The following is a 13,458-nucleotide window of genomic DNA, read 5'->3' as shown; positions in this document are numbered from 1 at the left end:
TTGCTGGTGAGTATTTGCTTCAGATTGGGGGGCTGTCTGTAAGCAAGGACTGGTCTATCTCCCAAGATCTGAGAGAGCGATGGCTCGTCCTTCAGGATAGGTACAGGACAGGCCCAACAAAGAAAACAACAGAACGCCACTAGCCATCACCTTCAGCCCCCAACTAAAACCTCTCCAACACATCATCAAGGATCTACAACCTATCCTGAAGGACGAGCCTTGGTTGTAGATCCTTGATGATGCGTTGGAGAGGTTTTAGTTGGGGGCTGAAGGTGATGGCTAGTGGCGTTCTGTTGTTTTCTTTGTTGGGCCTGTCCTGTACCTATCCTGAAGGACGAGCCATCGCTCTCTCAGATCTTGGGAGATAGACCAGTCCTTGCTTACAGACAGCCCCCCAATCTGAAGCAAATACTCACCAGCAACCACACACCACACAACAGAACCACTAACCCAGGAACCTATCCTTGCAACAAAGCCCGTTGCCAACTCTGTCCACATATCTATTCAGGGGATACCATCATAGGGCCTAATCACACCAGCCACACTATCAGAGGCTCGTTCACCTGCGCATCTACCAATGTGATATATGCCATCATGTGCCAGCAATGCCCCTCTGCCATGTACATTGGCCAAACTGGACAGTCTCTATGTAAAAGAATGAATGGACACAAATCAGACGTCAAGAATTATAACATTCAAAAACCAGTTGGAGAACACTTCAATCTCTCTGGTCACTCGATCACAGACCTAAGAGTGGCTATACTTCAACAAAAAAGCTTCAAAAACAGACTCCAACGAGAGACTGCTGAATTGGAATTAATTTGCAAACTGGATACAATTAACTTAGGCTTGAATAGAGACTGGGAATGGATGAGTCATTACACAAAGTAAAACTATTTCCCCATGGTATTTCTCCCCCCCACCCCACCCCCCACTGTTCCTCTGATATTCTTGTTAACTGCTGGAATTAGCCTACCTGCTTGTCACCATGGAAGGTTTTCCTCCTTTCCCCCCCCTGCTGTGGGTGATGGCTTATCTTAAGTGATCACTCTCCTTACAGTGTGTATGATAAACCCATTGTTTCATGTTCTCTGTGTGTGTGTGTGTATATAAATCTCTCCTCTGTTTTTTCCACCAAATGCATCCGATGAAGTGAGCTGTAGCTCACGAAAGCTTATGCTCTAATAAATTTGTTAGTCTCTAAGGTGCCACAAGTACTCCTTTTCTTTTTGCGAATACAGACTAACACGGCTGCTACTCTGAAACCTCTAATGGCTAAGAAACTGCTCTTCTACGAGAGAGAGAGGTTGTTCCAATGCTGCCACTGACGGTAAGAAGGAACTGGAGGGGGTTGGGTCGGCAGGGGTATATATGCACGGCGCAGTAGCGCCACTCCGGGGGCCCCTCCAGCCTGACAGGAGCCACTAAGGGGAAAAGTTTCCGACGCTCGTGCACGGGCACACCTAATGTGGAATGGACGTGAACAAACACCCAAAGAAGAATATTAAGTTATGTTTGAGTGCTAAATAAGAAAAAAATCATACAAAACTACCACAAAATGAACAATGACTAGTTAACTTCAAGGAAATAATGAATTTATATGTATAATCTTTAAAATGTTAGCAAAGCACTATGGTCATAATACAGACATTTTTGCTACAGTAAAATTGTTACTCTTCTACATTCACTCATGTCCATTTCTCCCTCTGTATTAAAGAGTAAGAAAGAGGTACTTGCACTTCTGAAGAGTGATTCCCTCCAGACAATAAAGTAGTGGTATTAAGAGCGTACCAAGTGAATAATGTCTTGTCCTCCTTGACAACATGGAGAGAGGGTGAAAGTCACGCAAAATAGAGCAAGAAAACAAGGACTTCAAGGTAGCACTGGAAAAAATGAGTGCACACAACTCAAGACACGTTAGATCTAATTAGGAGTAGGGCAACACACTAAAATGATTCCTCTTCAGCAGAGTGATTCACCACCACACAATTTTATGTTTGGGAAATCTGGATGAGGTGAGCCCCGGTAGGCTCTTTGAAAGGGGGAAGAGTATGCTGAGCTCAGAGCTCAGCTCTGGTGCTGCCTACAGATATAACCTTGTCCCTGTGAAAAAGAACAGTAAGTTTGACATAAAAGCAGTTGTTTCTGTAGATGGCACTGGAACAGGACTAGAAACTCAGCTGCCGAGCCTTCTTTCTACTATCTGAGATCACGGTCTTTGATGGGTAGCTTCACCCCCAGCTCACATTCTGTTCTGACAAATATTTGCAGATACATATTTCCTACCCAGTCTGTGTTCGAGACATAATCAACCCGGGAGAGGGGAGGAGCCTGACTGACAAGCAGGGTAACCAACTGCAGGCTCTAGGTAGTCTGCATATGGCTGGGACGACCTGAACCCCAGAGAGGAGCAGCATTTGTAGAAAAATAGCTGCTGCAAGGAGTCTTGTTACAGCAGTCAGAAGAAGGGCAGTACTGGAACTGCTCTCTGCAGCATTATCTAGCTCTCCGCCATGGAGCTTAACACTATCCCAGAGGACTGAACCCCAGTGAAAGACCAACCCTAAAGACTCTGATGCCATCAGAGGACTGTTGGACAGTTGAGCCTGGATTCAGGCCCTCAGGGAACCCATCTACATGAAAGGGAGCTACCTAAGGAGGGATACCACCTGTCCTTATTGAGGTTTAACTCCACCAGACAGTTAAGGCTGGTGGAGGAAGTCTGACAAAATTTTCCCCCATACTTATTATTTGTGAGCATTTAGTGCTTAGTCATTAGTGTGATTTGGTTAGTCACTCATTTAATTATCCTCAATACGCCTGCCTTCTCTTTTTGTTCCTTAAGAGCTGCCTACCTTGCACCCCCTTCTACCAATGTTCTTCTAGGTGTTGTAATAGCTGAGAATTGCCACAGTGAAAGACTGCCTTGACCATGCTTCTGGTTCACCTGGAATGCTTCCTGTGTCAAGGGGTTCTGTGGAAGCGACACAGATCTGATAAAAGACATCCACACCCCGCCCGCAATTGCTCCTGTGGAAATTCTGTGCCCAAAAATTAAAAATTATGTGCCAAAAAGATAAAAATTCCGCACACAATGTTTTAAAATTCTGCAAATTTTATTTGTCAATAAATAAATGCGGAGGCTCCAGCATGGCAGCGGGAGCACAGGCGAATGGCTGCATGCAGGTGGGAGATCACCCTGCAGCCCTCCCCCGGTACACCTATTTGGTGGTGACCTGCACCTGACTCTGACATGGTGCAAGGGCCAGGCCAGCCCCAAAGGTCCACGTCATGGGGGGAGGAGGAAAGGAGGAGAAGCCCCTCCCTCCCCGGAGTGATTTACCTCTCCACTGGCTGCTCCAGATGCCCAAAATGATGTGCCCGCACTGCAAGGGAGGGGCAGATGACCACTCTTATGGTTTCCCTTTGCTTCCCCGTCAGAAAGTCATTTTTCTGTGGAGAAGCAAAGAAATCAGCACAGGATATGAATTCTGCCCACACGCAGTGGCACAGAATTCCCCCCCGGAGTAAAAAAAATGTATATTCGTCACTGAGGCCAGATTCATCCTGTGGCAGTAAGCTTCACAGTACAAACAGAAAGGGGACATTTTTATGGATAAGACTATCCGGGGAATTAGGAGGATTTCACAGACGTGGGGTAATCTGCCTTCCACAGTTTTTGCACCTTCCTCCGAAGCATCTGGTGCTTGCCACTGCTGGAGACTAGATTCTGTACTAGATGGACTGCAGCCTGAACTAGTATGGCAGTTATGCTCACAGATGTGCAGAGCCAGTGCTGCCAGGCCAGTTCTCCCAGGGACTGCTGCTCTTGGACAATTCACTGGGAGGAATGCCTCGAAAAGTCCCTTTCTGGCTGCTTTGCACAAGTAATGCAATGTACAATCCACAGAATGTACAAGTGGATTTCACCCCTGCATATGAGGCACAGCCTCCCTGAGGAAAGCTGAATAATGCCTTTGAGAATACTGTAAAATGAAGCCCTCTATTTTCACCCACAGAATGGGAAAGCATCGACAGCTTTGATAATGGTACTTTGGTGGGAAAGCTACTACCAGCTTTTCCACCAAAGTAATAGCTTTCCCACCACAAGTTGGTAGTAGCTTTCCCACCAAAAGTGATTCAATCCCTAGAGGATGGGACTATATCTCTAGAAGGGGAAATGTATGTGTGACGTTTCACTCCATATTCTTTATGAAAATATGCTTATGATATGAATATGAAATAACTGAGATATACTTTATGCAAAATGGCTCATGTAATGCATCATTGGAAAGGTTATGATTTATTGAATGTGATTATCCAATTTGCATGCCTGTATCATTTCTGTATCTGAAGTTAGGAAATTGACTATATAGCTGTATTTCAAATGTATTACTTTGGGTGTCACCCCCAACTAGCCCTTCGGGTACAACAATGGAAAAGTCAGACAGGGCTAATGGGCCATTAGCAAAGACAATGGACTGTGAAAGAGCTTAGTCTTCCTATGGACACTCCAGACAGCCTACAAGTAATGGCTGCCACAGCTCTGCAGAGACATGGGTCTGAGTTATCTCGTACTGGGACCCATCCCTTGGAATGCCGTGTTCTTCCACTGGGAGACAAAGGAGCCCTGCCATATACAAGAGCTATATAAGGCAGAGGAGTGACATCATGGTGGTTCTCCTCTGCCTCCCTGCCCAAAGAGAAACTGGGAAACACCTGGAAGCAAGAACTGAACTGGGGAGAGAATGGTTGAGCCCAAGCTGGAAGGGCATCTAGCTTGTGAGTAATAATAACTGAGGTCTCAAGCTGGAGACCAGTGCAGCTCCCTTTCGATACTTTCTGTAATCTACCTGCAACAATATCTAGGGTGAGAAATTACTACCTGTAACCAATTTCTTTAGTGAAACAAACTTTGTATGCCTGTTTTATTTGCTTAGTAATCTGCTGTGTTCAGTTTGCTATCTCTTTAGCCACTTAAAATCTGTCTTTTATCGTTAACAAAATTTGTTTTGTTTATGATTAAACCCAGTTTCTGTAATTTGTAACATGAGGGGGGAAGAAGGTGGACACAAGAAGTTGTGCATACCTTCCTCCACATTGAGGGAGGAGGCAGATTTCATAATATACCTTTGGTCTGCTCCAAGGGAGGTGAATACCTGAGTGCTGGGGCAAGTCCTTTAAGCTGAGGCTTCCCAGAGCTGATCTCAGTGTCTGTGTCATTCTGCAGTTAGGTGTGACCCTGCCTTTGTGTGTGCTGGAGGAGGCTTAATAGCCTGGCTCAGCAAAACAGGTAAAAAGGGTGACCAGTCTGGCAGAATATGCGGGTTCTGCAGTATCCCAATACATCAGGTGGCATCCTAAGGGGGGCAACCCACCACAGTATGGACAATCATTCTCCACGTCAATTCAGTTTTTAGCCTCTGTGCTTCCAGTCAGTAATTAATTTTGGTTACTACAGATCTTGGTCACACTTGAACCAGTAATGTAGAGATAAAATGCTGCATGTATCTTTAAGTAATTGATTTAGTCTCACCTTTCCTACCCCAACAAGACATTATGATTTTCACCACTTGATTGGTAAGTTGGTCAGATGGTCAGTTCTGTTTCAGAAAAGAATTCTTGGTAAAAGCTTCTAAGCATTTCCATATGACGAAATCCATATATGTCATTATACTTATTGGAATGTTTAGTCTGATGAAGGGAAAGCCTTATCACACAAGGTTACATTTTTAATTCTATAACAATGCTATGGACATGAATGGTTAAACAAGAGCATAATGCAGAAGATAATAGTTTTATTACTAATAATATTGAATACCCCAATTACAACTTACTTTACTGCAATAAGCTTCCATTAATAATTCCCAGCAATGTCACCCCCTACATTATGCCAACCTCTTCAAATTCAGCAAGGGGAGAGAGGTGTTAGACTGGATGAGGCAATATGGGTTAGTACATGTCTTGAAAGTCCATTTTAAATTTTATCCCTGTCATATTGTTTAGAAATTAATCATGCAAAATTAAATGAAAAATCTTTTAAGGTCATCTAGTTCATCCTTCTGCTAATCATGATTACTCATTACAGTAATTATTCCAATCTGTTTTTAAATGTGTCAGGTGATAGCACTTAATTAAATTTCCATTAGGAGATTGTTCCATTGTCTGAGCTCTGACTTTCAAGAACCTTTTCCTGGTGTTTCAGGCAATATTTTCTTCCATCATGCAATATCCTCTATCACTAAGTAAATTCCTTCCCTTCCTTGGTGATTTCACCCTTCAAGTACTTGCACGTGGTTATGTCACTTTTCCCTTCCCCTAGTGAAGCCACACATTTAGCATTTTTAATCTTTCCTCAATTCAGTCTATACAGCCCTCTAATCAGTTTTGTCATTCACATTGTTGGCTGAGCATATTTTAAACAAGAGTCAGACCTGAACATATTTAAAGTATGTCCTAAAAACACATTACATTATAAAATAAAGCTTATGCGCTTCTGAAAATGGAAAATGAATGGTATAGATAACAAGAGTTCTGACTTCCTGTCAGCATTTCTATCACACATACACAAAGTTTATAGGAAAACCAGAAAAAAAAGAGATTAAACACTACTACCCTGAATTTCAAATCATTTAGTGAACAGATGGCTAAGCTTCACAGACCATCAGCAGTCTATTTCAATTAGCTGGAATTGCAATTCATGTAATGTCACACAAACTAGGACTAATAGATTTGAAGCAAGATAAATAATATACTTATAAATACCCATTAAAGTATTTACCACTATAAAAAAAATGATACCAGCATTAAAAAAAAAGACTTCTATTTAAGGAAGTCATTAAATCTAGACATCTTCTTAAGTGTATCAGGATGTTTGCTTGCATAGGCTTCAACAAACCCAACTGACTATTGTAAAGAATAATTTAAGAAAATTAAATAAACCTGCCTTCCGACTTTTCATCAAACAACCTCCAATTTCAGAAGCATGCTTACTAACAATTTTGGCCCCAATCCTGCAAACACTTAAACACATGAGTAGTTCCATCTAGCTCAATGGGACTATTCACGTGCATATGCATTTATTAATTTGAGATCAACTCCATGGTCCTTGAGCAGAGAAGTTTTCCACTGCCTTTGCCTTCAAGGAGACACTTTCTTAAATTTAGGAATACTCATTTTCGATACTGTAAGTCTGACCCTTTCCCTCACCTTCATGCATTTTTAAAATTTGACACCTATAAGAAAAGTAAAAAAAGGCTGTGGCAGGGGGAGGAACTAATAGGATATTTCATGTTAAGTTTCTTAAACACCATTTATAACAATCCATTATGCTAGAAAAAAACTAGGATAGATAAACCCACATAATCCAATAGCCCATTTGCCTAGTATATCTATAGGTCAATAGCACCCAACTTTTCTTAGTATCATCAAATGGCTTGAAGGACAATTAGATGGAGGTAGAAATAATCAAAGACTTGACATCTCAACTGGTGTCATCAGGCAACATGCTTATATCAAGCACGTCCTTAGGCTGTAATCTTATAGCCAGGCTCATCCCTGCCTGTGATGTACCATTAGATATTTGATAATGATTTCATGTTGACAGTTCAATAAATAGTACTTTTCCTTCCGAGTCAGAGTTTTACCAATATCCCATTTTGGCTACCAATCTAAAGCTCCCTCTCTTTTTATTCGGGTAAGTTCTTCCTTTTCTGTTCTAAATTGTTCATATTTTAGCTGGTACCACAAAATCTAATGCTTTCAGACCCAATGTGGGTGCATTTTGGTGATGGGTGAAAAGATCTACATATTCTTTTTTTGGTTTAATTGTAAAAATCACTGCACTGTATAATATATACTAATGAGCAGATACCAGAAAATCTTTACCCAGAAAAGATCCTAGAATTCAATTGAGAGGGGGAATACTAAAAAGCCAGATGCAGGAAATTATATTACTATTAGATTGGGGTGACAAGGCCAATGGAATAGATTTTAGCAGATGAGTGTATTACTACACTAACATCTAGAGACTCAGTCAGGGATATCCAGTCCAGTGTCTCAACCACAATACCATCCTCTCCCCTTTTCAGGACGCTTCATTATAATCTAAAAGTCTGTGTAACAAGTCAAAGTGGCAGAGGCAAGCCTGGAAGTGATGATCTTAACCTTCATTGTCATGCAAGAGGATAGTGAGTGAACCCAACAAGTCATAAAACCCATTAAAATTTACATTTGTAACCAGGGAAAGAAGCATAGCTGCAACCATCTTGAGAAGAGATGAACAAGTGGAGAGGAAGTGTAGTGACAGCCATCTAAAGAGGGGCCAAGCAGACAAAGAGGAACCCCAAAACACTGAGGAGTTAAAAAGATTATAGAAGCTAATATCTGGGAAAGGAAGAAAGTTTTTCTATCATAAAGATCTTTCTGCCTCCAAAGACAAAGACACCATGGAAAAGGGTAATGCCTCCCCTTCACTGGACAAACTGGAGACAGAAAGAGAAACACCAGTCAGTTCACTCAGGCTAACCTGAAGGATCTGCTAGGAGAAATTATGAATAAGGAGATGAAAGAAGAGCTTCAGACCAACATTAAGGACACTGAAATATACAAGATTAAAAAGATATAGGAGGAAACAGGATTAAATGAGTAAACAATACTAGCAGAGTAGTTTGAAGACTCCAAATAATTTGAGATAGAAAAAGACAGAATTAAAACTAGAGAACACTGAAGATCAGGAATGCAGAAAATCAAGATTAATGACATCCTGGAGACAAACTGAAGGAAGAAATCTCCCGGGAATGCTGAGTGGTATTTTCCAAGATATGCTAAAATTGGGCAGCAAGGCATGCATCTGTATTGAGAGCACCCAAAGAATTCTGACCCAGCTTCTCCTACCTTGCTCTCAGTAGGCTGCAGACACATAGATTTGGACTGCTGGTGATTCTAAATCAACCCATAAAAATGTTCCCAGATCTTGCACTCTCAGTCCTTAAAAAATGAAAGGAATTGCACCTGATAACCACAACTGCTAGGAAAAACAATATTAAAAAAAAAAAAAGAAGAAGTCAGGTTTCCCATTTAGACTTTCCTTTAAATGGAAAGCCAGAAGGGTCTTTCAGATTCAAAGGAGAGAAATAGATACTTATGGATATGGGAATAGACAAATCAGATCAGGAACAAAGAAACTGGACCTACATGTCACCGAACAACTAGGAAAACAGACCAAGAATAGCAATCAAAAAAGATACATCACCAAAATAACAGGACTGACCTGAGAGAGATGTAGTAGACCAAATATAGAAGATTGGAATATGGGTTAAGGTATTAATCTACCAATTTTATACAGTTATGAAGGGAAGATTAAATGGAAACTGGGTTGTATAATACCAAAAATACTTCATATGAATACAGTATAGTTAATTAGCATAACATTATTTAAGGCTGTGGTTCATAATATTCAATGAACAAAGTTAATAGTAGAGTGGAGACCCAGCTCTCCCTTTGTGACTGAAATTAAGAGCTATATAATCTTGAGTTTTACATTTTCCACTATAATTGACCCTTTCCCAATGATTATCAAACATTCTAATATTTATGTCAATCTTTATAATGACATGTTACAATATATGCACTTAAGTCAGACCACGCCTTGTAAAATGGACTCCCCTCACCAGCAGGGAACCAGCAGATACTTGGGGGAAGAAAGGAAAGACCAGGCTCCCACAGATAGCAGGAACTACACAATAACGGTGGCAAAGAATAGGAACAGATGTTAAATACTGCTAAGTTTTAACAGAAGAGATCATATTTGATCTATTTATGTAATGCAATGTATCGCTTGACTTGCCAGATAAAGAAAGAAGTCTATCAGCACAAGCCAACACAGCAAAATTGGAAAGGATAACTATGGCACCCTGTACCTCAAAGCAGCATTCTGGAATTCCCATATTCACCACTGTCATGTAATTATGATATGTTTCATACAAAGTTTGCCATGTAAGATATCATATGAAAGGTCATGTCTGCTGAAACTCACTGTTCTGCCAAAATATGTATATTGTTAGTGAGCATTGAGTTATCAGATTGTGCTATATGGCTGTTACTGAAATATGCTTTAAGTTTGCTAGTGACATACAAAGAAGGCAAACCACTCTGAGGAGGTGCTCAGCGACCATTAAGAGTGCTCAACTCTATGACTCAGTTGCACAAGACCATACCAGGGGGATTGCTTAACCCAGTGACTCAGCAAAGCCCACCAGGACATGTCTGGGCAAGTATCTTCTAGGCACATGGATTAAGGATATAAAATAGAGAACTGTGGCAACATGCCTTTGCTTCCAGCCTAGGTGGGGAAGGAGAAAAGCAACAAGAACTCTGAGAAGATGAAGGCTTCATCAAAGGAGACTGGTGCACACTTCAGGGAGAAGCCTGTACATTAAGAACTGTAACATCCAGTGGGGTGAGAAAATTGCTTGATCTAAAATACTGCCTAGTGTAATAAGGTTTAAAATTTAGATTATGCATTTATTTTTTATTTTCTTCTATAACTATCTCTGACCTTTTATGCCTACCACTTATAATCACTTAAAATCTTTCTGTAGTTAATAAATCTGTTTTAGACTTTACCTAAAACTGTATATATTGCTTGAAATGCTTGGGAAATCTCAGCTCAGTCTACAAAGGCTGGTGCATGTCCGCTCCACATTGAAGGAGGGGTGGATTGGGTAATGAATTTACCCTGATCAGGCTTCTGAGCAGGGCAAGACGGTACAGCTCTGGGGTGCAAGGCTGGGGACCTGCGGGAAATAAGCTGGTGCCTTTCTCTGTGTGATTCATGAGTGGCTTTGTGAGCATTCATGCAACCTAGCTGGGTGTGGGGCTCCACATACTGCTGTGCTGAGTGATAACAGCACCTGGAGGAGTTTGCTGCTTGTCACTAGCAAAACATTGTGAGAGACAGTCCAGGCTGGAGAGTTTAGGGGGCACAGCGGTACCCTAATTTCAGCTTACACTCCGGGGATCCCATTATAGGCAACACTATAACTGGAGGAGACTCCAGGATCCCACTACATCCACTAATGGATAGATCAGCTAATAAAAATGTAGAAGTTTTTAATATATCAACAAATAGAGGAAAATTTAATATACAAGGATTAATCACAGCCTGGCCTTCCCTTTGGTAGCAAACAGAGATTCAAAGAGATCATACCTCAAATATGGGCAGTCAACACAATGTTTGTAAACCTATTTTAAAAAATCAGTTAATCAATGACTGAGGTTGTATAGGAGATATGGGGTGTGTCTACATTGCACTATAAACTCAGGCCTGTGGGACCTGGGCTCATGGATTTGGTGTTTCCAAGCCTATGCTTGAGCATACACAGTGCTTTATAAACCTGGGCTTACAGTTGCTGGACTCGGGTATCACAGTTGTATTAACATGTCCATACTGCACTACACAGACCTTCTGACGGGGGCCTGCAACTTGAGCGGTATCCAGGCTGCAAAATGACAGTCAGATACACAGTGGGATTTGGGCTCTGATCCACTCCCCTACCAGGATTCTAGTGCCTGACTTTTAGTGCTTGTTGACTCAACTTTTGTGTGGACTGTCTTGTGTATGGAAAGAAGTGGGGCTTGGGCTCAAACCTGAGTTAGAGCCCAGGCTTAATGTGCAGTGTGCACAACCATTGGAGCTGAATAACTCCCAATGAAAGATTGTTATTTTGGATTCTATCAAAACAGAAATTAAGTTCTATTTTGATACTAATGATAAAGGCCAAATATCCCAGAGGAAAAAAGAAAAGCAAGCAGATAAAACAAAATTAATAAGAGACTGACAGGCTGCAAGCTTTGCATAAAAGAACTGAGTCTCGAAGCATATTTATACACCTCTGATTCTGAGGGCAACTAAATGCCATACTTATAGAGAAAACTGAAGAGGCTCTCAAGCTGGCTGAAAACAGGCATAATAAAGGGTGGTGGAGACAAAGGCTAATAAGCTGCTTATAAAGCAAGACAAGAGAAGGAAAAATAAAATATGCCAAAGGAGTAGTAAGTTTTAAGACCTGAGAGATTGCTGAAGAACTCAGAAGGTTCTATACAGTTCTGTATGCCTTCAAACTATGACAAGCCCATGGGAAAAATTACAGAATATATATATTAGAGAGGTTAACATTCCAAAGTTAACTCAAGCAACAGTTAACAGATTGGAAAGATCAGTAGAGACAGAGAAAGCTACAAATTTGATTAAATTAATGCCAACACCAATCCCCAGGACCAGACAGGTTTTCAGTAGAGTTTTATCAGATGAAATCACATCACTGCAGACAAACCAGACACAATGTTTTTTGTAGGGAGTAAGGAGATTCCCAATACAATGAAAGAGGCAGATATCATAATACTAAAGCCACAAAAAGACAAGCTGCTATGTGGCTTGTTAAGGCCAATCTTGCTTCTTAATATAGACAAAGTCTCTTGCCAGAATAGAAGCAGTCCTTCCTCAGTTAATACAAATTGGTTAAATAGGTTCCACATGCAATAGACAACCAAACAACATTAGAATATTAGGATTATTTAATAATACACAGAACAAAAAACTGAAGGCCTGTGCTATTCTTAGGCACGGAAATGGCATTTGATAAAGTAGAGTAGCCTTACCTAAAAACAATGCTATTGGAAATGGGTTTTGAAGGTTTTTTTTTAATATATTAAAAAAACCAAAAAAAACCATGGATAAATATGACTCTCCCGCAGATAAAACAGGAGCAAATGGGGGTATATACTCAAGAATTTCAATTACTAAGAGGAACCAAATAAGGTTGTCCTCTAGTCCCTTTGTTGTTTGCCCTCTTTATTTAACCCCTAGCTCAAAATGTAAGCCAGAAGAGCAAGTTAAAATGAATAAAACTGAACTTACTGTTGTGCTGTATGAAGACTATGCAATACTAATCATTACCAACCCAGTACAATCTATGACACATTCTCAAGGTAATTAATTCAGAGGCATATTAGCCTATACAATTATATTATATCCGAAATTAGATATAAAGATGGAAAGATCTGTGATTTAACAGCTGCACAATACATTGTTTGTTTAAATTACACAAATTCTGAAGCATTTTGGAGTCAATATTTCTCCTAACTTCAAATCAGCTACATGAAATGAACTTGCCTCCCATTATTTTGAAACTGAGAAGTTTGTTGGATTGGAAAACACTACATTTGTCTTGGCCTCAGAGCAACAGTGAAGAAGAACTGTTGCCAAAAAAGTTTCCTACTTCAGGACTTAACAATATGTACATGAAAAAGAATAAGGAAATTCAAACAGGAGTTTAGTATTGGACAATAAACATAGATCCACACTGGAAGGGAAATTGGCAATACCAAATTTACTAAAATATTATTGGGGGACTATTTGCATCTAACACACATCAAAACCCATGTAGGAAGCCTAAG

At 40.6% G+C, this 13,458-nt stretch overlaps 1 protein-coding gene across 17 annotated transcripts in view; it reads right to left on the bottom strand.

The window, feature by feature from the left end:
• TASP1 (taspase 1) overlaps nt 1-13,458 on the bottom strand; it is a 223,086-nt gene that overhangs the window by 146,434 nt on the left and 63,194 nt on the right. The gene's annotated exons all lie outside the window — the stretch shown is intronic.

This window comes from Dermochelys coriacea, chromosome 3, assembly GCF_009764565.3.
Source record: "Dermochelys coriacea isolate rDerCor1 chromosome 3, rDerCor1.pri.v4, whole genome shotgun sequence".
NCBI classification, from domain to species: domain Eukaryota; kingdom Metazoa; phylum Chordata; order Testudines; family Dermochelyidae; genus Dermochelys; species Dermochelys coriacea.
The sequence above is the reverse complement of the archived record's forward strand: the minus strand, read 5'-3'. Positions and strand labels throughout refer to the sequence as shown.